We start from the raw sequence: 25,594 nt of genomic DNA, 5'->3' as shown, positions 1-25,594 counted from the left end.
GTGGGGGTCCCTTCTGGGCTTAAAGTCTATCAGTCTATGAAATGCAGCCACTTGTGTAGAACACAATAGTTCAACAGCACACAGCAACACTTAACAGCAAAGGACATGAAGGAAAGAATGCTGGAACCCATTGAAACTGCAGGCAGAAATGAGGCAGTTGAAATTTGGCCACCCTTTATCACCCCTGCTCTTGCAAAAAGCCTCCCGGGATTTTTAATGACTCCAAGTAACATCTCGTAGGAAAAATGATCCCTCCCGCAGCACAGTGTCCCCTAGCATCACGCTGAGGCACTGAGTTCAGTACTGACTCCGAGCGAAATGCACTCGAAGCAGCACCCCCAGCTTTACCACGGCACTCTCCCATGCAAGCACTGGCCAGCTCTGTCCTTGCTTAGCTTAGGAGAGCTAGTGAGGCTGGTACGCAATGTTACAAGGGAGAAAAAATCTCTTATCGCCGGTCAAGTCAAAATAAACATCTAGAATGAAGCGTTCTGTGTCACAATGACCAACACGCCCAGGGATCTGCTTCACCTGCTGGAGAAATCTCTAGGAAAGCAAGGGAGGTTAGTAAGGCTCTGGGGGTGTCGATTACCATCGCAGGCAAACTATGGTCTTGATAATTCCTTCCTGAGTCCAAACGCTGCTTTCGGTGACTCACTGGTCGGCAGATTTGTGGAGTGCTTTACCTCAGGGCTTTATTCACTCTTCTGATATCACACTGACGCAGCAGTAGTGCCTAGCGACCACAGCCAGACAAATACACCCCATGACCTGCAGGCGCTGGCTCAGTCCGAAGGCGCAATTTAAGGCCTGTCTGTACTGGAGCTTGAGGTGTAATTTCCAGCTCCCGGAGACATACCTGTGCTAGCTCTGGTTGAACTAGCGTGCTAAAAATAGCAGGATAGCCATGATGGCACGAGTTGTGGGAGGGGCTAGCCGCCCCATGTACGCCTGTAGACCCAGGCTTTGAGATTCACTGCCATGGTTCTCTGCTCGCTATCAAGATGTATCCTTAAACAGTCCTCCCAACAGTTGGGAATCCTCGCACATTCAGTGCAGAAGGAATTCAGTTGTTGCAGTGGCTCCCCCACCCACGAGCGCTTCAAGTAGGAAAGGAGGTTCCTAATCAGCAAGACTGAACTTCTGAAACTGACTGAATAATACAAGCCATGTGGCCTGAGTTAGCTCCATGTCAATCCAGAGCAACTCCCCTGCTTCACACCTTGTGTCCTGGGTTACACCTGTCTGGAATGGGTGTGCCACGCTGCCACTATGGTAAGCGGAGGATTGTGATTGGTGGCATGTTCCATGCTCTGTGTTTGGCTGCACAAAGTCCAAGGTGGGAGGGAATCAAGCCTGCAATTCTGCATTTGCATTGCTGCGACTGACAGAATCACTTGCTCCATGGGTAAAAAAGGTGCATTTTCCAATCAATTTCGCTCAGTGCAATTAGCGTAACATGGTTAAAAAAAAACATTTGGGCAATGTCCACACACAACTTTACAAAGGTGTTTACTGCCTCAAGTGAACTGGAATTCACTTGAGATAAAGAGCTATAGAGAAGACAAGCCCAAGTTAAGCGAACTCAATTGTAAAACACACCTATTTACCCCAGAGGCAGAATCCTCGGAATCTTGGTCCAAATCTTCAAAAGAGGGTGCATGTGAGTTTGAAAATTTGGGAGACACCTGAACAGACAAATACAGGACATGTATTTAGGAGAACTAGGTTACTAAATAAAGTTATGTCCCCAGGCCTAGGAAACCACAATGCGACGTTACTGTCTGTCACAGCACAGCCAGCATGAGTATCATCAAAAGATGTGGTCAGAGATTTTGGATAAGGTGGCAGATAAAAAACCAACCCCACAACCAGGAAACATGTGTCTGGGGCCATCGCAGATGGCACGGAGGGCATCTCACCATGCTCAGGGGACAAAGGCCATGAAGTTATGATGCATGCTGAGAAAGATACGTCTTTGGTCTAATGGAAATGGCTGAAGCAGGGCAGCCCTTTGTTCTCAGAACAAGGACCAGGTATGAGATTGCTGTGACGGGACAAGCACCTGATTAGAGCCAGATCCATTTCGTAATAGAGGATTTGCCAAGCCAGATCAGAGCTTTGGACCAGCCAGGCCAGTATCTTGTCCCTAGCAGTCACCAATTCCTGAGGCCAGAGGAAGGCAAAAAAATCCAGAACAAAGCAAAACACCCACTGAACTGAAAAACCAGCACCAAAACTCTCTTAAGGCCAGGTCTACACTACAGACTTCTCCATGTCGCTCGGGGGTATGAAGAGCCTCAGGCTATGTCTATACTAAGAATGCTTTACAGAGATGGGAATACCAGCATACTACACTTATAGTCCCATGACATTTTCTTTATTTTTTATATTTTCCACTGCAGGAGGAAGGAATTTGTCCATTTTATCCTGCCCACCCTGCACTCACCCCACAGCAGTAGTTCCTGTCCCATGGGCCTGGGCCCAGCTCCCCATTCTGGGTGTTGAGACCTGGTGCACAGGGACACAGCACTGCTCCAGTTTGGCGTGGCCATTCCTCTGACAGGACAATGGAGGGGCAGCCAGGTCAAATCTGAGTGAACGGCGCTGTGGCTCTGTGCACCAGGTCACAAAGCCAGAATGGGAAGACAGGAGCAGCGTCAGATGCCACTGTGGGGTGAATATCTCATTTTATGTTATTTTATGCATTCTTTTGAGTTTTATTTAGAGTTATTTCGGATTTGCAAAAAACACGGAGCTCTCATTGTATTGGCAAAGCACCTCTTGTGAGGACACAGCTACACTGGTGGGACCTGGATTGTAAAACCACACACCATGCACCCACTGCATCTGCACACAGGGATTCTGCCAGCACAGCTACGTCACTCAGGACGACACCTCATCACACCCCTGGCTGATGAGCTATGTGGGCTGAAGCTTGAAGCATAGACCTGGCCTTGGTCACGTGGCGAGTGGAGCACAAGGCAGCGAGCATTTGTGATATGGGCCTGGGGCCCATATCAGTCTTCACTCCTTTCTCCTGCAGACTGTATGCTCTGTGCAGCAGGGACTGCATCTTTAGATGTGCCTGGAAAGAGCCTATACTGTCTAAATAATATATAACACTAAAGATCACTAATCGCTTCTGAGTGGCAAGGCCTGTTTTATTTGCCAGGGAGAACAGCGAATTAGGCTACTTTGGATTCCCAAAGGCTTTGAACTGAGAGTTGCAGTTTTACCCCTTTTACATTTTTTGAAGGGGTTCCATTTGTCTCCTTTAGCCTGCAATCAACGATCCCACCTCCCTCGCCCGCCCAGATTTGATTCACCCGGCCTCCCAAATGGTCTCTTGGAGAGGGAGCCCAGAATGAATCCAACTATATTTCCAGTGTTTGTTTGCAGTGGAAGGGGTGTGACATATGAGTAAAGCTTTTTCCCAGAAAGACCAGCCAATCAGCCCACCAACTAGCCAGCTGGCAACACGTAGAGGCTCACATCAGCATCTTTCATGTCTACATGCAATTACACCAACTAGCCAGAAGAGGGCTTCTGTCTCTATGGCAGCCTTGCGATGGTTCTAGGAATGTCTTCTGATTTGAGTGTAACTCGGTAAACATTTCATTCTGAGTTACTCTGGGTTTCCAGGGTTTTTTTTGACTCTTACAGGCCCTTTTATTCTGCTGCCCATCCTTCAGACTTGGGGACAGAATGAATGCATATAAGACCGGTGTCTGGCAAGGTTATGTGCTTATATGTCATAGCTTGCTCCTTGCCCAGGTATCTGAAACCAGGATTTGACTTTGGCAGCAAACTCTCTCCTATGTCAGCTTTTCTCGCCATCACAATGGGCCAATTTCCCAGTAGAGTTTTTAAAGCTTTAGGGCCACCTCCTATCCTTTAGTTGAGTAAGTGAGAGCTGCAAAAATGAGTAAAGAATTCACCAGATGACACACAATACAGAATTTCAAGCCACTAAACATGAAATAGGAATCGACCACAAATTTTTTAAAACGAAACTGTCAGCTCAATTGGGCCCCAAATTTAAGTGCTGTAAAAACAAACGTGCACAGTCATTTCAACACAGTTATTTCCAATTCTTTCTTTTAAAATCCAATGGAAAGCAATGTTTTTAAAAAGAAACATTCCGCTGCAGTCTTTGCAAACATTGCAGCATTGGGACGGTGCATGGAATCCCTAAAGGGAAACTGACTAGAAACTGGATGGGGCTGGAAGGAGGGTGGTAGTGAAATTGATCAGTTTACAGTCATTGGCCAAGGGAACAAAAAGAAACCAAAAATTACTGAAAAGTAAAATAGCCGATTAATGTTCTTTCAAGTTTAATAACCCAAGATGTTAACTGTAACATTGGTGAGGCCATTAGATGTTTAAAATCTTTTGATTTGAATTGACAGGATTCCTATATGCCACTGAATCATGTAGCTTTCCCCTATACGGCACTAAATAGACAATCCTGTATGGAAGAGATTTGAATAGAAAATGAGAACTTCTGCAGCATCTTTAGACCATAGTAGTTAGTTTAATTTAAACAATCTGGAGATAAGGGTGCGCATTTTAACAGTGAGGGTAATTAACCCTTGGAACAGCTATACCCACTCCATCACTTGAAGATTTCAAATGGAGACTGGAAGTCCTTCTATACGATATACTCCAAACTCAACCAAATATGATGGGCTAGATACAAGAATCACTGGGTGAAGTTCTAAGGCCTATGTTATGCATGAGGTCAGACTAGATCAGGGATCGGCAACCTTTGGCATGCAGCCCGTCAGGGAAATCCGCTGGCGGGCTGGGACGGTTTGTTTACCTGCAGTGTCTGCAGGTTCGGCTGATCATGGCTCCCACTGGCTGCGGTTCACCGTTTCCGGGCAATGGGGGTCCGGGAAGCAGCGTGGGCCGAGGGATGTGCTGGCCAATGCTTCCTGCAGCCCCTGGACTAGACGATCAGAGTGGTCCCTTCCGCTCTTAAAATCTATGAATTATAAATAATCCTAGGATAGAATTCTATTTGTTCTGTGGGTCAAAACAACCTCCTGGAGGGAATTTCAGTTTTGATAGGGTTTTTAGAGTCATTTCTATAAAACTCTATTGATTTTATCCCTATTCAATTCGACAGGGACTCTTCCATCAAGGAAGAGGAAGAAGTTTTGCATGTACAGCTGCTAGCACAATGGGGTCCTGGCCCATAACTGGGACTCTTAAGTGCCATCTTAGTGCAAATTAACAAGAAGCATGATACCGAGGTGTGACTCCGGGAAGGTCAGCGCTGCATTTGGGAGGCAGATTGCAGCACACGGAGGCAGACCTGGGTCAGCTCTCAATGAGCTACCTCGCTAAAAATAGTGGTGAAGCGGCAGCCCTCGAAGCAGTGGAACAGGCTAGCAGCAGGGGCTCGGGTGGGTTTGTACTGGAACAGCTAGCCTGTGTCGCTGTGGCTTCACTGCTATTTTTAGTGGGCTACCTCAGTAAAAGCTAGCTCGGGGACATCCACACAGGCTGCAGTGACCTCTCTGCTTGCAGGGTAGGCACGCCCTCACTTCACTCCAGCCTCTCTCATTGGAGAGAGTCCAGCAGAGGACAACGAAAATTATTAGGGGTGGCTAGGGCACATGACTTACGAGGAGAGGCCGAGGGAACTGGGCTTATTTAGTCTGCAGAAGAGAAGAGTGAGAGGGATTTAATAGCAGCCTTCAACTACCTGAAGGGGGGTTCCAGAGAGGCTGGAGCTCAGCTGTTCTCAGTGGTGGCAGATGACAGAACAAGGAGCAATGGTCTCAAGTTGCAGTGGGGGAGGTCTAGGTTGGGTATTAGGAAACACTATTTCACTAGGAGGGTGGTGAAGCGCTGGAATGGGTTACCTAGGGAGAGGGTGGAATCTCCATCCTTAGCGTTTTTTATGGCCCGGCTTGACAAAGCCCTGACTGGGATGATTTAGTTGGGGTTGCTCCTGCTTTGAGCAGGGGGTTGGACTAGCTGATCTCCTGAGGTCTCTTCCAGCCCTAATCTTCTATGATCTCCAATGCCCATCACCTTTCAGCACAAACCAGGTCTGTCCTTCAGTACTCCTGCCCTCCTGTGACCAAATCCTGCCCTGAATACACCCTGGCTGCCCCTAAGAGGAGCAGAGCTTGTCCTCTAGAATTCAAGCGCCCGGTCGCCAAGATCCCACATGTGGCTCAGAACCCAGGGTGTAAGAGCAGTCTAGGCCAGCAGCCTTCCCAGGATATTTACCACCTGGGGATGTATGTGGATCTGCAGCAGCACTTTTACCTGCCCAAACGCATTTGAGAACAAAACTCCGCAAGCACAATTCCCCCTCAGCCTAACCCTGCGGCCTGCAGGTGTGCACAGACTCATGGGGAGGGGGAACACCCCACAACATCTCCTCCAGCTCGTCACATTAGAGATCAATCCTGCTAAGAGGAAGAAACCTAAGATCATGCCCAGTCTTTGCAGGGAATGGTGGAGGGCCTCAGCAGTCTTGTTCGGGGCTGATGCCAAGGAGACAGGGTTGTAGGGCTAGATCCTTTTTGACCCCCATTGAGAGCTGTGCCTGCTGACAGAGAGGCCGGGGTGCATTCATGGTCACATGTGGAATTCTTTTCAGAGGCACTTTGAGCTCCTAGGACAGAAGGTGCCATAGGTGTGCAAAGCAGCAGCCCGATTAAGACAGCTTCAAAGGGCAGCCAAGTGATCAGGCACGAGACAGTGACTTGCTTCGCCAAGGACGAGAGACCACGTAGCTGGGGGAGGCTTCACCGAGGCTTGCAGAGGTAGGTTGCTCCTCACTATCGACTGCTTGGCTCTATGATCCATCTGTTTATCTACCTGCCCTATCTGTCCAGCCGCTGCCAATGGACACTGCCATTCTAGAATTTCTCTGTGGTTTCACGCTCTGCTAAGCAAAATGAATCCCAGATTGATATGGCCAGAGCCCTATCGCTTCTGCCCCTGCTGAACTAGCCAAAGTTAACACATGGCCCTTCAGCGTTCACAACAATGCACCACTTATGCTGACTCAAGCCACAGCCGTAAAGCCTGTTTACTGCTGTTTAAATTTGCAAAGGCTCCTTGCCAAGAGAAAATAACCAAGGCCAGAGCTAGTTACATTATCACAGTCGTGCTCAGTCAGCCACATAAAGGAGCCATTTTTGAAGGAAAGGCTCACTTGTGTATCCTAAAAACTGCAACATTTGCATCGCAGGGGCCTGAATTAATTGTTGCATTATTGCTGAGAGCCAGTATAAATAACTGCCAAACTTCCTGCCCGAGAAGCATGGCTCAAAGGTCCAGCAGTTTAAAAATAAACAAAGCCAGTGGGGTGTGGAACTGTCCTATTAATAAAGGAAAAAACCCACAGAAACGATGTGCTCAAAGCTACCATGGAAATAGTGCGTTTGCAAGGGACCTGAGACAAGATGCTGCCCCATCGCAGAAGGAGGATAGGCTTGTGGGTAAGGGGCTGGAATGGGACCCAAGAGAGCTGGATTTAATTTCTAGCTCAATCTTTCTGTGTGACCTTGGGCAAGTCACTTAGGTCTCTCTGTACCTCAGTTTCTCATCTGTACAATAGAATAATAATGTATCCTTTGCCCGTCTTGTTTAGTTAGGTCTAGGAATACACAGAGGTCTTCCAGGGGGTATGTCAACTCATCTAGATCAGTGTTTGTCAACCTGGGGGTTGCAACTCCCACGGGGGTCCCGGGACAGGTTTAGGGAGGTCGCAAGTGCAGGGCCAGCATTAGGGGTGGCAAGCAGGGCAATTGCCCGGGGCCCTGCGCCACAGGGGGCCAGGCGAAGCTAAGTTACATGCTTCAGTCCCAGGAGGCAGGGCTCCGGCTTCAGGGGTACAATAGGCTGGAAAGGCAGAGAACCACTGATTTAGATGGTAAGCTCTTAAGGGAAGTGACTGTCTCTTCTTATGTGTCCGTACAGTGCCCAGCCCACTGGGTCCTGGATCTCACTGGAACCTCTAGACACTTCCATGATTTTAACAAGCATTAGCGTGCTCTAGCCAGTCCTCCAATCACTTTGGATTTTATTTTAAAAGCTAATCTAGATGCTAGAGATTGGAACCTCCAGAAGCTGAAGTCCTGTATGTCCAGAAAGGTCCCAGCACATAACACATGCAGCCTGCTCCCAAGGGAGGAGGGGGGGCACTTGCTGGGGGGGCCATTTTGGATGAAAAAGGCCAGTTTATGCAACTAACTCTCCTTGCACACGCAGTTGGTGGATTTGTTTGCATAGTAGCGACAGACAGATGAGCACAGCAGGGACACGGTTTAGGAATAGGTCATTCCAACATTTTCCTGATCGGACATTTGAAAAAGTTGGGTGTTTTGTTTTAAAGGGACACTCTCTAAGCAACTGTTCACACTCAGTACTGCAGTGTCTGGTGAGACAAGACAAAAACCTGCTTGAAAAAAAAAATCACCTCCTGTGTTACTGAAAACAAAATTAAATGGAAATGGGAAGATTTTCTAAGAATATGCTTATAACCACCTATACTGTTTGTTTGCTCTTTTACATTTTGCTCTGCTGGGACCGGGCTGGTCTGCTTCACTTCTTGTTTACAGTCAATTTCATTTCTTGCTTCTCAGGTGACTACCACAAGCGATTGTTTCTGAGGCCTGGTCTACACCTAAAACTTAGGGCAACCTAGCTATATAGCTCAGGGCTGTGATAAATGTCATGTCCTGTGTGACCTAGGTTGACCTAACCCCAATGTAAACACTGCTAGGTCAATGGAAGAATTCTTCCATTATCCTAGCTACCGACCTCGAGAGGGTGGATTTATTACACTGATGAAAACCCCCTTGCGTTGATGTAGGAAGCGTCTACACTACAGTGCTACATGGCACAGTTATGCCGCTGGAGTGTAGACAAAGACTGATTTTTAGTTCCCAGCTGTGCAGGTGGCTGTGTGGGGTGGGAAGGGGGGGGAGGTTTACATTTAAAAAATGAGTTACATTTGAAAACAGTTGGGATGGTGCTGGTGAGAGTCTTTCTCCTGAGCAGCTCCTGTTGCCTGGAGCAGCCTCCCTGTATTTCTCTGGAAATACATCTTTCACTGCATCTCTCTTCCTTTGCCTGCACCTCAGAAATGCTCTTCTCCCTTTGCTACCCTTTTTTCGCTTTAACACTGTATCTCTCCCTAGGAAGTGGCTTTTGGGCTGCAGCTTGGCTGACAGGAGCTACATCAAATGAAGCTGCATTTGACCGTAATGCCCAGCCTGATGCTTCTGGAGCTCAGCTTGATCCCACTACCCCCAGCTATAGCCCTGCTGGCCCATCCTGCCATCATTTTATCTATACTTGGCTTATCACCAGAGCATCTCGGCACCTGGTCGCCCTGCACCATTCCCTTCTCCCCTTGGAAGTGTGCAGGCCCCACACTGGTGAGCATTTCCTTGTGTGCCTTCCATGGCATGGCTCGAAGGAGTGCTCCAAAATGCAAGGGCTGTGCTATCAGCCCCTTGGCAAACACAAGATGACCCCCACTGGGGACCTCCAGAGCTAAGTTCATGAGCTGCTACAACTTGAACTAAAGAGCCATCACTCTCTGCTTAGGGGCTTTAACAACTCATGTCCTCTGTGGGTCAGTCCTGCAGGGGCCCCGCAGCTCACACGCCCCATTGGGTTCCATTCAATACTCCCCACACACATGGAGACAGGTCTGGCCCCACTTCCTGGGTGGCTTGTGCCATTGGTCTGGGTGTTAGAGGCGGGGAAGTAGGATCCCTTTCTTTACTGGAGACGCTCGCAGCTTTGTCTCACTTCCGAGATGAAAGCCCCTTTTCGAGGAGCTCTAACATGGGGTAACTTTAAGGAGCTTCTGCTAATTTCTAGTGGCACACTGATGCATTCGGCCAAGTTTGGAGTGGAGTCTTAGGGAGTCTGACCCCTTCTTCCAGCCCACATGTAATATCAGCACAGACCCCTTAGACTCGCTGGGACTCTCACCCCCTTACCAATGTGCAACTTACGAACTGGATCTATCACTCATGTCACTCACAAACCCAGGGGCCTACAGAGAGCTATGCAGCAAGAAAAGTTACTCCAGCAGGGGATGAGGGGCAAGGCAGGGCCATCCCCTACTATCACTTACATCTCCAGGTAGCTCTTCAGCATGTAAGTTCCAACTCCTGCACATGTTGCGACCACAGCTGGAAGCAGGTCTAAGCTAGTATAAGGGCATGGCTACATGGCAATTAAACATCAGGACTGGCCTGGGTCAGCTGGCCCAGGCTGTGGGACTAACACTAGCAAAGTAGACGCTTGGGGGCTGCACCCTGGGCTCTGGGAACCTCCTCCCGTGTTGGGTCTCATTTGGGCTTCGGCTCCAGCCCGAGCTCAAATGTCTACACTGCAATTTTATAGGCCTTCAGCATGAGTCAGCTGAGCTGGGACAGCTGCGGGTGTTTTACTGCAGTGCAGACATGCCCTGAGAGTCCAACAAACTGGTCTACACATTGCCTCAGAATTTGGCTCATTCTGGTTTTAGAAACCATTCTGCTGGGTTTTCATACATTTTCCCTCTCTCTCTCCCCCTCATTCTCTATTCCCACCTGCATGAAAGCAGGCTCTCCACTGCTAGATCACAAGATCTTAGTACCTAGGGACAGACAAAGACCAATTAGGCCATTCCTGCTTCTGCCAATGCAGTCTCTGGGCAACAGGTGATCAGGTGTTAAAATGCAGCTATATTCAGTCCCAGTCGAGAATCCCTCCTGCTGCTCATTCACTGCCCAAAACCAGGATCTTCCAGCTATACACAGCTGGTTGTGGTGGGAATGATTGTGATGTCACAAACGGTTGTGCAAACATATTCAGACAGCTTCTGAAGCAAAGATGGAGGGGCTCGGGGGAGGAGACATATTTTTCCTGAAAAAGAAACATGTTGTGGTTTTTCTCTTGCAATTTTGGACAGTTTCCCACCCTGTTCCCATCATGCTGCCCCGGCCAGTTGTGCTTTACTATACGTACATGTAGAGGAAAAAATTCCTCCCTTTCTGCCAAAGTGAACTTAAGCCTGATGAATGGTATTGTGGTTAAATCACTGGGCTGGGAATCAGGAGACCTAGGTTCAATTTTTGGCTTAGTCACAGACTCCCTTGACCTTGTGCAATGACTTCATTTGAATCGCTCTTTGACTTGGTTCTCCATCTGTGAAACACGGATAATACAATTTCCTTTTTCCTGTCTTTTCTTTGTTTCGTTTATTTAGCCCATAAGTTCATCAAGGCAGGGGTTGGTCTTACTATATGTACATACAACGCCCAACACAAAGGGGCCCTGATCTCAATTAGGGTCTGGACAGTGCCTGATGCACTGGGGCCCTGATCTCGGTCAGGGCCTCTAGGTGCTATCATAATACACACAATCATCCTGAGTTCAATTACCCTTATCTGAGCATGTAGAACTGATTAGCCACCGGGGATGACCTGATCATTTTCGGTAACTCCAGCCACAAAACACATAATTGCTCCAGATGAGGAATATACAGAGAGAGCGGATGAAAAAAAGATCCCATGGGGTTTTTCAAGCCAATCCCATTTACTGATGAGGGCAAGAGAAATGCCGAAAATATGAGCTAAGCTGTATGGTTTGTCAGCAGGCCCCAGAACGCCTTCCTCTGCATGCAGGGAAACAGGACTCACTAGCATCCCTCCGGAGAAAGGAGAGGGGTATCAACAAGAGTGCAGGAAGAATTGGGCGACAGTTAGAAAAGCAGCCGCTGGACTCCCCCCCTCCCCCAGGCCTTGCTTATTAGTTTTAAACGAGCTCCGTGAGAAAGAGGGTGGTGATGAAAACACTTCTATTTTGTCTACTGTGAATATACAGAAGGCGCTTTAACCAGCGGCTTACAGGTTTAAATGATACTCCAGCAGGTTAAATAAAAGTCTCTGAAGCCAAGTCTTTGGCTGGGGCTGTGAAAAATCACTTCCTCTTGTCAACTGGCCCTTTCTCAAAGCAGGGACTGTGCGAAGTTTCTGTCTCTTCTTGAGAGGCTGCAGCTTAGCGTGAAACTCCTGAGCCCACGAGAGAGCTGGCGACTCCACTTAAAGTGGCAACAAAGGTCAACAGCAGGGGAGGGCAGGCGGTGTGCTGGGGTGGGGGTGGGGGGTCTGTTTGCTGGGGCATCCTGGAAAGCAAAGGGAACCAGCCCAAGGGGGGAGCAGGGAGGAGAGGCATCACTGTCAGGGGAGAAAGAGCAGAATGTCTGGATTGCAGAGCTAGCCCCAAATCCCGCTTTGTCAGCTGGCCATACCTTGGAAACTTGCCATCGCTCAGCTACTGCCGGGGCTCAGTCTAACCTCCCATGAAATGTGAATGTCTTGGCTGAAAAGAAAGTGAAAAATATGTCAAGAATGTGTGTTTGGCTTGGCGGCCGGCACAGTGGATCACAGCCTCCAGGCGTCTGAGCCGGGCTTTGACGTGCAGGGAGTGCTCTCCGTCTGCAGCGAGGTACGCCGTGCTGCTGGACGGGAGGAGAGCGGGGGCTCCCACAGGACTAATGTACAGACAGCCTCCACCACCACCTCTGAATGACTCAAGTGAGCTGGTTTCATGTGCAAGCTCCGGTTAGCGGGCCAGAGACACTGGACTTTCCCAGGGGCTGCCAGCAAGTCACCGGCTGTAAAAACTTAAAGCCCTTTCATGCGGCTTTTCAGTTTTGTGGCATTAGTTGGACCTTTGCCAAACAACAACAATACTCAGCACTGACATAGCATATTCTCAAAGCAGTGGGAAAGCACTAACTAATTAAACCCTGCAACACTCTCGGAGGCACCATAGGCAGGGAGCATGATCCCCATTCCACAGGTGAGGAAGCTGAGACACAGGTAAGCAAAGGGGCTTGCTCCACATCGCAGTGGTAGAAGCAGGAATAGGACCCAGGAGTCCTGTCTCCCATTCTCTGCTCCCACGCTGTTGATGGTATTGTTGCAGAAATCCCACAGGCCAGATTCTGATCTCAACTGCATCGATGTAAATTTGGAGTAACTCTGTTGAGTTGCTCCAGGTTTACACTCCTAGTACTGAGCTCAAAATACAGCTCCTGTTTCTTTATGAGACTAACGTGATCGTTGAAGGGCCTGAGGGATTAAAACCCTGGGCATCACTGCTAAGAGGTTGGAAAGAACCTAGCCAGATCGAGACTCGGTAGGAAAAAGTGAGGTTCAAGATGGAATAAAGGCTTAAAAATGAGATGGGAGGAGAGAAGCCCAAAACATATCTTTCCCATGGCAGCAGCCAATCTGCTGCAGGTGTGCTAAGGAGCCCCCAGCCCCTGCAGGAGAACTTACAGAACCGTTTGCTCATTTCTGTGGCGCAGCAACACATGGATGTAGGGAAGGCTGAACCGTGGACACCGGGGTTCCCTTTCCAGGATCCAAGATCTTACAGTGTGTGACGAATGGTTCCTGACTTCAAGGGTCCCAAAAAGCTAAGAAACTCTCCATAATTATCTCCTTCCTGGGGTTAGAAAGAGTCTCAACAGAGCCCTCCCAGTCCTGTACCTTGCCCTGGGTTATTCTGCCTTCTCAGCAACCTGACTTAACCAAAGCCAGCCACAGTCCAGCTCCAGATCAGAGCTGCCTGCAGCCTCAGTTTTCCTTTCCCCTCTTGTAGGCCCCACGTCAGTTTCACATCCCAAGACAAGGACGGCAGGATGTGTGACTCCCTCCTGAGCCCACTGGCACCACTCCAGAGAGGGTCAGGAGAAGCCCCATCTCAGGGAGCTAAGTTTGCTGCCTTCCAAGAACTCCCTGCTACTGCTGGATTGGGGAGAAAGAAGCTTAGTTTGCGACCCAGACTAGACTCCATTCAGCATCATCCTGCCAGCCATGTACCCACTCCGCGTGCCAGCTGAAGTCCACTAAACTCACTTCTTCAGCTGAGCTTTCCCTCGGTAACTTCTGCAAACAACCAACACCCCCCCAGTCACACGAGCATAAAACCCAAACCTGTGAAAATCAATCAAGCAGTTTCTCCTACAGGCTGGGAAGGAAAGAAATGAGAGAGATTGTTACTGTTATTTTGGTAGGTGGCGATAGATAGACGGACAGAGCGGTGGTGTACATGGGGATGAAAAGGTAGACAGACAGAAGAGTGGTGTGAATGGGGATAGATAGATGGACAGAGGGGTATGTATGGGGACAGACAGATAGAGGGGTGCATATGGGGATAGATAGACGTATGGAAGGATATGTATGGGGATAGAAAGATTTAGGGGTGCCTACGGGGATGGAAAGAGAGATACAAAGACAATGCAGTGTGATGGGGAGAACTTTAACTCCAAAAGCTGCATGTTGACTTTAATCAGCACAAGGGAGAAGGTTTCCCTTCTTGTGTTTTGCTATTTTTTCAAATAAAACACCAGCTACCTCTTGTTTCTAGCCTCGCCCCAGCTGTAGGACCCCCGCCATATTCCATATTCCTGATCTACTCCTGCAAAATGCTGATTTCAAAAAGGTTTTTCAACCCAGCAGTTTTCAATAGAGCTCAGATCAGGCCTATGTCCTCCAGCGGCTGGAGCTCAAGCATTTCCCTGAGCCATGTCAGCTCTCCATTAGCTGGTGAGTTTAGTGTGCCACAGGGTGGTGTGGTTCAGCTCTTGGTGGACATGTGCAGCTGGAGCTGACACACACACACACGCCCTTCTTGGGGAGATCAGACCCCAGCTGTGCAGACACTCTTCACATCTACTGCACGGCATTCACAATTTTTGAGCACCACATCTCAAGTATTTCTCCTCCCCCAGGTGTGTTATCCTTCCTAGAGCTGTTCTGCAGCAACATTCTAGGCACCACCACTGCGTGGGGGCTGGATGAGAGGACTGGTCATAGAATTCAAGTTTCCCACAGGGCAATGAAGAACTTTAATCCTCAGAACAACCCCCTCAGGCCTTTATTTCTAAACTCCTTATACTGAAAACAGTGGGAACTCCAACGACAGGGGACTGGCCCATCTGTACGGTCAGTAGTGAGCTCCACTGTTAACTGTGGCCAGAAATTAGAGTACAACCACCACTTGAAGCCTGTTTAGCGTTCACAACTTCATACACCCCTGAATTACAACACCTCCAGCAGCTGGGCTCCTGTCATTCAGAGACCCATAGAAAAATTTGGGTTGGAAGAGGTCTCTTCCGGATCATCCAGTCCATCCTCCTTGCATGGTGGAGGAGATACTGCCGTCATCTTGCAGCCAGACTCTCTCATGTTGTGATCTTACCAGACCTCAGAAGCTAAGCAGGTCTGGCCAGTATTTGGATGGAAGACAACCATAAAGAAGAACCCAGGCTGTTGAAGGAAGTTAGTGATTCAACAGGTAGCAGTCTACTTCCAAGACAGTACCAAGTCAATGCCTGGTACAGTGCTACTGCAGATGCTGTCTTTAGATGAGACCTGAAACCAAGATCCCCAGTAAAGATCCAATGGTAGGTTTCAAAAGAGTGGAGGTGTTAACTCTGGTGTCCTGGCTAAATTCCCATTTGGGTAATTCCAGTCTAGCTACTGACATTCCTTTTTAATTTCAATTCTGTACAGGCTTATTCTTCATTTCCTGTCTTGCACGGGAGGGTAGCATTGTTGCGTGCTGTTAAACAGCCACCACATACCACCCCAAAACTGGCTGCATTTCAGTGGTGGATGAAGTAATTCCAGTGTACTCTAGCTTGCAAAGCTCCTTGAAATTAGTTGGGAAGAAAGCCGCCGTTCAAAAGGCAAGGTGGTTTTATAAAATTATTATCATCATTCCTGAGAGACTGATGACACTTCTCTAGCTCTAAATTTCTCCTGCAAAGAGATAAGAGACATTTGAGTTTCCCAGAAATTTCATAATCGCATGATCAAACCTAGAAACATTTCTTAATCCCTTTCTGACATTAATCCATTTCCTGGTCAAATAAATAAAAAGCAGAATGGGAGCATCTGGCCTCTGCATCATCCTTTGGAAAGTGGAGTTCAGAGAAATCCCAGTCTGGGACCAACAAAAACAAAGATAGCATTTAACAATTAGAGCTTTGATAAATCCTTTCTCCTGCCTCCATGCAGAGAAGCAAAGGGCTTCTCCCGGAAAGTATATTTCAAAACTACCCTCTCCCACTACTGCTGCCTCCCTGTGCAATGGACGGGGGAGAAACACTTCAGAGCCCCAGGTAGATATAGACTGTAACTAGCTTGGTTTCCAGATTACCACCGGTGGGGGCGGGACATGCACCTCAGTCTGGTAATGTACCCAAAACGGATTGAGTTGAGAAAGCAAGACAGGTTCTCTAAGCCAGGCAGTGCTGAGCTCTGGCTGAGAACTAGTAAGCAATTGTACATTGTGGGAATCACTTGGGAAGGAGAAAATAAATGATAAAGGCCTTAAAATTGGACCCCGTCTCTCACTGGGAAGGGATAGAAATAACATGCTGCTTTTGACCGGTACTAGGGATGGGTGGTTCATTGGTTGCACACAACACCAATGGAGTCGAGCCTCACTCCTAAAGCTTGAAGAGAACCATTTGAGGAGATCTGAAAAAGGCTTTTCGTGGTTTGTTTGGTTTTTTGCTTGGGCTGCTTCTGACCACTCCTGGGAGCAGAAGGGCTGTTCCCAGGGGATTCTTGCTAGTGACGGTTGGTCACGTCTTGCTAGTGATGGTCCTGGCTTATGACGTTTGGAATCCAAATTTGGATCCACATCTGGATTTTGCCCATGGTATTTCTTTATCAGGCTTCCACAGGGAAGCTCAGCTTCAACTGTAACTATTATGAGAGAACATGTTTGCCCATAGGGTGTCTGAAATCTGGATCTCTATTCTGTCACTTGGGCCTAGCTCTAGAGCTTGTGTGTTTCCAACTCCAAGAGACTGGGGTAGTCCAAAGACAGGTGAGAGAAGAATCTGCACTTTTGGGTGATCATCCAAACATTCTGAGCTTTGCTCCTCGCTCCAGCTCATGCGATCTTTGTGAGAGAGGCACCTGCCTGGTAGAATGAGCCCAAATTGTGGCTTTAGCTGACCTTTCTAGGACAAACCATGATTTTCAGGGAATGAGAGGGAGGTTGTCGGTAATGGTAGAAATGGGAGGAAGACATGGAATGTGGCTCCCACCAACTCTAAAAGTTACCCCATCCAGATGCCAACTTTAAAATGATTGCATTGCTCAAGGTGACTTGGGAAGGCAAATCCTATAATTCCCATAATTTACTTTTGGGACAGCTCAGAGTCAAAGCACCATGACACTGGGGAAAAATCAACCACAGACACTCACTCTGGTCATATCTAAAGTGTCAGCCAACTTTATTTGAGATTTTTCCAAGGAAATAAAAATAGGCCATCTGGTTTATAAGTAAGATGATAGAGATGGCCAGTTTTTTAGATTCTTTCTTGCCCATGGTAGCAATCAGAAATAGATTTGAAATCTGCTGAGTGGGCATATACTGGGCCAGAACCATTGGGATGGACTGGCACAAAACAAGATGAGAACTAACTTTAACTGACCAAGGTGGAAGAGATCAACTTCATACCAATTCCCTTGAAGTCAATGGCAGTCACACTGGGGATGGATGACTCCGGTCCATGGCTTTGAGTATGGAGTTCTACACATGGCCATCAATTGCATCTCCTCATTCCAGAGGCACTACATTTTGCTTAGTCCCCGGTACACATTCATGTCGACGAATATCACATTTAAAAGAGATGTGGTGCTCCTGAAAGGAGGCAGACTGGACTGCACAGAATAGAACAATGCAGTAACTGGAGGGAAGACAATTTTGGGGGAGGTCTCACTTGCTAGTGGGACACAAGCCTATATCACAAGAGCCATCATCACGCCAGTGCTCTTCGCTGCAGATCCTGGGAATGATACCCATCTCTACACCCAGGATTTCCTGCGGGCAGTGCCCTGACGGGTGTTCTTACATACATGCCCCAATAAAAAAACAGCATGGAAGGACCAAGCCTGCTTCTTGTCAGCAGGGAAGGGAGAGAGGAATATTGTTGTTGGTTTTTACTCATGGGAGGTGCTCAGATATTTTACTGATGGGGGCCACAAAGGGCCCTAGATGGATGGATGGAATGGGTCACGGTAACTGAATGACCAGGAGCATGCCCATCGGCAGGAGAGCATGTGGGAAACTTGTGCTGCTTCTGCCCATGTCTGGTGGATTAGAGATGGAACATGCTGCAGAATTTAGGCCCATCCCAGAGCTGGGGAAGTGACATATCCAGGGATGTCCCATTATAAAGAGAGGGGCTGGATTTGATTCTGAATTCAGATTTCAAACACTCCTGAAGTTTGGGGTTGTTCAGGTCCAGGATCTGGTTGTGGTCCATTTCATAGTGCATAAGCAGAAGACTTCACTTTCAGGGCTGTCAATCTGGCACCTTTTCAACAGCATTAAATATGCTTAAAATTGTACAAAAATTACATCTAACCCCCCCCCCAAGCCTGCAGTGGTTTTAATCTCCTACATGAATCAGAGGGCCTGGGATTGACAGCAGCATCTTTGTGGGATTGTAATAAAGAATGACTTATTTTGACACTTATTTAAGAAATATTAATATTTTATTTTGCTGCTAAATGTTCCTGTTTGCTAAGGAACTATCTGTTACCTGAGTGCTCCGATAAATCTTCTAAGGTAAAATTATATGTTAGATGCTGCCAGAAGGGTACATTTAAGAATGCTTCCCAAATTATCAACTGCATTAATCTTAATTACTTTGGTAAAAGTAGAGTCTGGCATTAGGGTGAACTAAATTGAACGGGTGTTTGTTTGTCTTTATCATATCACATATTTGAGATCATTTAACAGAACGGAGATAAAAGGAACATGGGGCAAGAAGGCAGCGAGCAGGCTTCCTAATGAAAATGATGGTTTACAAAGGATAAAAAATAGGCAGAGAGGAACAGAGAAACCTCTGGGGTTTGCAAAGCAGCAGATTTGCCACTGAGTCAGCACCGTTCGCAAGAGCGATATACAAGCAGCTCAGTATAGAACCGGGGTGTACATTTTCCACTGTAGCACTGTAAAAAAAAACAAACAACTTCTTAATTACAATCTCCAATGATTATAGGATTAAAGCGAAAGCTCCATCTCCTGGCTTCCTGATGGCAAGTCTGTTTTGGTGACAACTATGAGGATGGTCTGACCCCGTTTCATCTGAGGATCTCAAAGTGCTTTACACTCATTAATGACATAGGCCTGGCGCCCGGTCTCCTGCTCTAAGTACTAGACTCCACTCCCTCAGTCAAGCTGGATAGGTTTCCCTGACTGAAAGACAAAGATTGGCTCATTATGTGGAGCCATGAATATTACAGATAATGTCTCATATTTTCACAACCAAAGCCAGTTTTAGGGCCCTGCCATTTAAAGTCACACATGGTTGCAGGCAGCCGAGAGGCAATTCGATTAGCAATGAAACACTCCAGCTTTTGAGGTCTCTCTCTAGATTGTGTGTGCCCCCACACAGCCTGCCTGACCTGCTTCTACTGGCTGTGGGTACAGTGAGCTCACCCAGCAGCAGCTGCATGACCTGCAATTAGAAAGTGGTGTGGAACCAGATCTTCATTCAGGCTAATTAGACATGTTTGCTGCCAAGCGACCCTCAGTGTCAATAGTAGAGGATAATAAGCAGCTTCCTCTGTTTGCAGGAGCCACCATTTTAAACTTTCTCTCTCACTCACACTCCAGCAAGTGAAGCATTTTCCCAAGTGCCGAAGGCAAACCAAGAACTGCCTACTTCATATTACAGGACAAAGCCAGGAATTCTAACCCCCGCCACCCTGCTAGAGTTTTCACCAGGTTGCTACATCACACAAGGATGCTATTGTTTGGCAGGAACAAATGTATTTTATGTATTTCTATGAATGTCCTAAAAATAACCCCCGGAATTTATACTTGGAAGCAGGTTCCATGCCTTACACTTGCAGAACAAGATTCTTCCGCTGACCGTCCGGTTAAACATCTCTGCTTAAGTCCCATTGACTACTTGCTTTTTTGGTTCACAGCTTTATGAGTCCCACAACTTCAATGAGACTTAGGCATTTGCTTAAAGATAAGCACATTCTTAAGCATTCTGCTGCAGAGAGATGGACTTAAGCACATGCTAAAATGCTTTGGTGAACTGGGGCTTTGGAGAGGCATTAAATATTGCTGATGCTGTGACGTCTCTTAATCTATCCAGGTCTGTGTCATCTGAGAAGTTTCTTTATCATAATGGAGTTAAATGGAACAGGCCAAAGTTTCTAAAGTGGCTTCTAGTTTCTTTGCACTTGCAAAACTCTGGACATGGAAGCAAATACATGCAAATTACCATTAACTCTGGTTATTCTAATCCTATGGTTCTATGATTCTATGAAATCATATGGTCGGATTTGGCTGGGTTTGGGGAGGTGGGTCATGCCATTTGTCTACAGATATTTGAAGGGACCATGACACCACGAGGAGGAGCAATTATTTGGTATGGCACAAGGAGGAGAGAAAATTAGGAGGCATGGCATGAAATTAAGAAAGGGAATATTTATGAGGAACATCAGGAATTCACTCCAAATAGGGAGATGCAGAATGTGTAGAAAAGTCTCTCAAATGAGGGGATGGATGCCCCGCTGCTTTGGATTTTTATTTATAGACCAGATGAGACAGTAGTAGAAGTGAAAGTGTACTGGGGGTGTGTAACCCACATACCTCCTGGGTATGGTGTTTTGTCCCATCTAGTGGCACCGAGACCACTTAGAGAGAGAGAGAGAGAGATTAATGAGTCTGCTCTACAGCCTTAGCAAAGTGCCATATGGCTTTTAGCTCATGTGTAGAGGCTCATGCATTTAGCTCCAGAGGTTCCAGATTTGTTCCTGCCTGCTGACGTCCGGGGTCTGTCTCTGTTACAGGTGCACTGGGAAACAATGGTGCCCCAGCAGGGAGATAGACTGGATGGCCACATGGGTCTTTCCCATCTCTCACTCCTATGATTCTGTGAAGACAGTATCTGTGTATGCATGTACGTCTCTATAGATCATTACTATAATGTTGCTTCTTCTTAACATTATGTGACTTCTGGGCCTGATCCAACCACACTGAAATAAATGGGAAAGAATCTCATTGCCTTCAATAGGCTTTGAACTAGGCTCTGTGGGCAAAAAAAACTTGACAACAGTTAGGCAACTGAGATCACTGCCTGTCACACTAACCAATAGTGTCTCATTGTTTCATAAATTCCCGGGCCAGAAGGGACCATCATGATCATCTAGTCTGACCTCCTATAGAACACAGGCCAGAGAACTACCCCAAAATAATTCCTAAAGCAGAACTTTTAGAAAAACATCACATCTTGATTAAATTGCCAGCGATGGAGAATCCACCACAACCCTTGGTAAATTCTTCCAATGGTTAATTACTTTCATCGTTAAAAATTTACACCTTATTTCCAGTCTGAATTTGTCTACCTTCAACTTTCAGCCACTGGATCGGGTTATACCTTTCTCTGCTAGACTGAAGAGCCTGTTATTAAATATTATTCCCCCATGTACATACTTATACACTGGAATCATAGAATATTAGGGCTGGAAGAGACCTCAGGAGGTCATCTAGTCCAATCCCCTGCTCAAAGCAGGACCAACACCAACTAAATCAAGTCACCCCTTCACCTTCTCTTCACTAAGATAAACAGATTGAGCTGCTTGAGTCTATCATGATAAGGCAGGTTTTCCAATCCTTTTATTATCCTCATGACTCTTCTCTGAACCCTCTTCAATTTATCAACATCCTTCATGAATTGTAGGAAATCGATGCAGTGTTCCAGCAGCAGTCACACCAGTGCCCAATAGAGAGGTAAAATAACCTCTCTGCTACTTGCCACTCCCCTGTTCATGCATCCCAAGATCACATCACCTCTTCTAGTGGTTTCCTCCACTGTGTCTATCTGTATCCATTTTGTTGTCTCTCTTCCTTTACTTAGCTTGTAATTGATGTGGGGCAGGTACTGTGTTTGTCCAGCATCTGGCACAACAAGGTCCTGGTTCACGACCAGGGCTCATAGGCACTATGCTAATATAAATAATGATTCAAGCCTGAAGGGCAGATTGTGGTAACATAGCCCCCAAGTATCATCATAAGGACAACCCGGGTGAATGGATGAGACTTCGGGGCAGCATGGAACCCTTGTTCCTTTAATGTAAGGACTGCAGCTACACTCAGCCCTTTGATTTCATAGGCAGCTTCCCTTTCCCAAACCTTTCGCTTTAATATCATGGTGGAAAAACAACACACACTAGCTGACCTAAATACAGCTCTGAAGTAAGTCACTGCAGGGTCACGGGTCAGCAGCTAACTCCTCACTCACTAGGCTGTTACATTTTTTGATGTCGAGGTGAAGGAGGAGATGCAGCCACAGTGTATGATAGTGATGCCAAATGAAGTCACTTGTTTGTGTTGCCATATTATTGACAGCAAAACCAAATCCGTTCTACAGGGAGGCGGGGTAAGAGGGCTGTAGCTGAAATAGCCAAGGGGCTGAATACGGCACTGGGTTATTTCGTTGTTGTTTTGGTTGCCATATCAGCTGCTGTCCCACTTTCCCAAGATACAGTCCCGTTTTGACACACGCTTCCCTCCGATTATCTCCTGGCCTAAAAAAAGCCAGTGGAATGGTTCCCAGACCAGTATCACATTTCTTTCCTTCTGTCTGCCTGAGTCTGGGTCCGTCCCAGGCTGCCTCCCCCTCTGTTCCTAGTTTAAGTTCTGGGTCATGTAGGGACACGGATGTACAGAGAGCTTGCGATGAACAAGCACATTTCTCAAGCTTCCCTTAACAAACTGGGGCCCCCCCCGGCCTTCAGGGGTAGGGAACACCGTTGCAGATTGAGCCGGCTGATTTCTGCACCCAGCCACCCCTTTTCTTGGACTGATGCCTCGTTCTAGAAGTGGGAGGCAGTGAATGTGGACCCCCAAGTGAAAGCTCCATTGCACCGTCACATTTAAAATGGGGTACCCAGCCCTCAGTTAACACAACCCATTGTTGAACATGGGGTATTTCAAAATGGAAGGAGGCACTTTCACCCCTAGGTACCTTTAATATCTGCAGGGCCTTTTGTGGGGCGGCCTGCTGAGACCACAGCCCATCATGCCAACCAGTAGCAGATCATCATTTCCTTGTACTCTTCCATCGGGCTGTGTCCAGTGGTTGTCTCTTGTCTTGGATTGTGAGCTCTGTCCCATTCAGGGACTGTCTTTGCTCGCTGTGTTTGTACAGCACCTCACACAATGGGGTTATGGTCCAGGCCTGGGTCTCCTAGCATCATGGCTGGGTCATGGGTAGCAAGACCTAGCCGTTGGAGCCAGAGCCCACAGTCATGAGACAGGAGTCAGGCTGGGTCAGGATAGCAGGAGGTCAGAGGCAGGAAACACACTGGTGGCCCGGAACCACAAGTCAGATGCCCTGAGCAGGAGGCGCACAGCTTAGAGCAGGCTAGAGCCCAGTTGTTCAGTCAGCTTTCTGCGCCTGCTGCTAGCTTAAGTATGGCCAGTAGGCCTATCAGCCGCTCTGGAGCCCCGGCTTCAGGGGCGGAGCCTCACACTAGGACTGGCCTTCATTGGTCCCAGGAGGTGGGTTGGAATGTGGCTGGTCCCATAAACCCTGCAGACCTGGGTTCGAGAGCCAGGAGTCATGACGCTTCAGCACTACAGCTAAATAAATAAACAACAACAACAACAGTAAGAAGAGATTGATACACTGCTCTTTCTGGACATTTCCCAGAGCACTGAATCCTTTTCTCAGGCCTCTCTCTAGTCTTTCGCTTAAGCATTGCAAACCTGAAACACCATGCAGGTTTGGAGCCTACAGAAGAGCCCTATGGAAAATACCGCTCAGAGTTACTGGGCTTGCAAGACAGAACTGGTTTGGTTTTGGCCAGTAAGGCTACTGGACCTTGATTCTGCCCTCCAGCACTGCCTCCCTGGCTAACTAGCCCGTCTCCCTCACCACTTCGCAACTGCAGGCCTTACCAGTCCCTGGCCCTCACTAAGTCTATGTCTCCTACCCCACTTCCCAGGCTCCCCCTGCAATGTCATAAACTTTGGCAGAAGGATTTAAATTCTCACTGAGTATTCAGCCTCGTGGGTAGTGCTGGGGATGGACAGACTCCTGCGGGCTTGAAAATATTTACCAGAGCTCTGCTCCAGACAGTTCCGGCTGAATTTAAGCCCTGCTTGGTAGCAGTGCCCAGCTTCCTGCTTTTACTATCCAGGAGACGAGAGAGAAGCAGGTTGCACCGTCCTAAGGGATGACTGTGGGTGCATCTCCAGTGTACAATGGGCATCTCTAGAAGGCATTTTGCCCCACGACCCTGCTGGGGCAGTGAAGCCCTGCATAACCCCAGCACAGGCCAGCACACGAATGATATCACCTTGCCTTTGGGAAGTAAAGGAAATGGAGAATTCCTTCAGGAGACTTAGGGTAGCTTAGCCAGTTACTCTAGAGCCTATTCTGGGCGGTGCTGGGAACACACAGTGATTTAGTGCTCATTTTTGCCTGCCCGCGATCCTGCTGCTGCTCTGTGCAGATCCAGTCCTCCTGCACTACAGAATAACAGTCACGGGAGGCCTGAAACGGAGAGAAGGATCCACCAGCCATATGGACTCCCAGCCATGGCTCCTTTCCCCTGCTCTACCAGCAGCCGGGTGGGGAGAGTGGCATAAAAGTCTTGTGGCTGGCTCTGTGTCTCTATAAGATCACCCTGATGCTGCCTGACCGGCTAAGCCAGCTTTGGGGCTGGCTCTGGAGGAGTTCGGAGAGCCAGCCGGTGTGTTGCTCGGGGACAATAACCAAAATTTGCTGTGAGATTATCATGCTGATCGCAAACCTGGATTGGTAACTTTCTACAACCACAATAATAATAATAATGATAGACAGCAGCAGGAGGAGACTCACTGATGAGCAAGGAAAACAGACAAGGAGCTGCTCCTATTCTTTGTGCTTTGCTCTGCATTGGACTTCGGCGGGTAGGATCACACCATTTTTGCCCACGGCTCTCCCTTCCTTTGCCCGTCACCCGCAGACAACATTTCCTCCTCTCCCTGTTGATGAAACAGTTTGGCTCTAGCATCCTTCAAATGGCATGTCCCCCCTCCTGACTCAATCTGAAGCTCCCCGACAATGTCACCACTGTGCATGTTTGTCTACTTTCAGTCTCACTAATGCCCTGACCCATTTCCACAGTAATAAATCCCACATCACCACCACGCAGAGAGGAGAAAAAACCCAGCTGCCCCCAGCAGAGAAACCTAATGCAGGTCACCTGTGCAGCCACAAAGACAAAGCTCTGGTTTGCTATCATACAGAGAGTCAGGAGATCACTACTGGGTTAGGAAGACTAGGGAAATTCCAGCAGGGTCCTACTGACCAGGGAAAGATGCTAAATCAGAGCAAAGGAAAATGGCAGTAAAATGATTTGTCCATGTTTTTCACTCATGTCCATCCGAATAGTTTATATCTGGGGAACACACTGCAGTGTGTATTTGGGTAAAAAACACCACACTATAGGAAACTAAAATGAAGACCCATGAGCAAACCCTGTTCTCACTTAGACCATGGTGC

General features: G+C 47.7%; 1 protein-coding gene across 4 annotated transcripts in view; it reads right to left on the bottom strand.

Moving 5' to 3' along the window:
* ZNF469 (zinc finger protein 469) overlaps positions 1-25,594 on the bottom strand; it is a 194,135-nt gene that overhangs the window by 16,090 nt on the left and 152,451 nt on the right. For 3 of the 4 annotated variants that reach the window (XM_043494913.1, XM_038368808.2, XM_038368809.2), the window contains one exon: positions 12,290-12,360. The exons of the other annotated variant lie outside the window; for it this stretch is intronic. The gene's annotated coding sequence lies outside the window, so the exon portion shown is untranslated. The remainder of the gene's footprint in view (positions 1-12,289; positions 12,361-25,594) is intronic. 4 annotated transcript variants of the gene reach the window in all.

This window comes from Dermochelys coriacea, chromosome 12 (assembly GCF_009764565.3).
Source record: "Dermochelys coriacea isolate rDerCor1 chromosome 12, rDerCor1.pri.v4, whole genome shotgun sequence".
Taxonomy (NCBI): domain Eukaryota; kingdom Metazoa; phylum Chordata; order Testudines; family Dermochelyidae; genus Dermochelys; species Dermochelys coriacea.
Note: the sequence above shows the minus strand (reverse complement) of the source record. Positions and strands in the feature narration are given on the sequence as shown.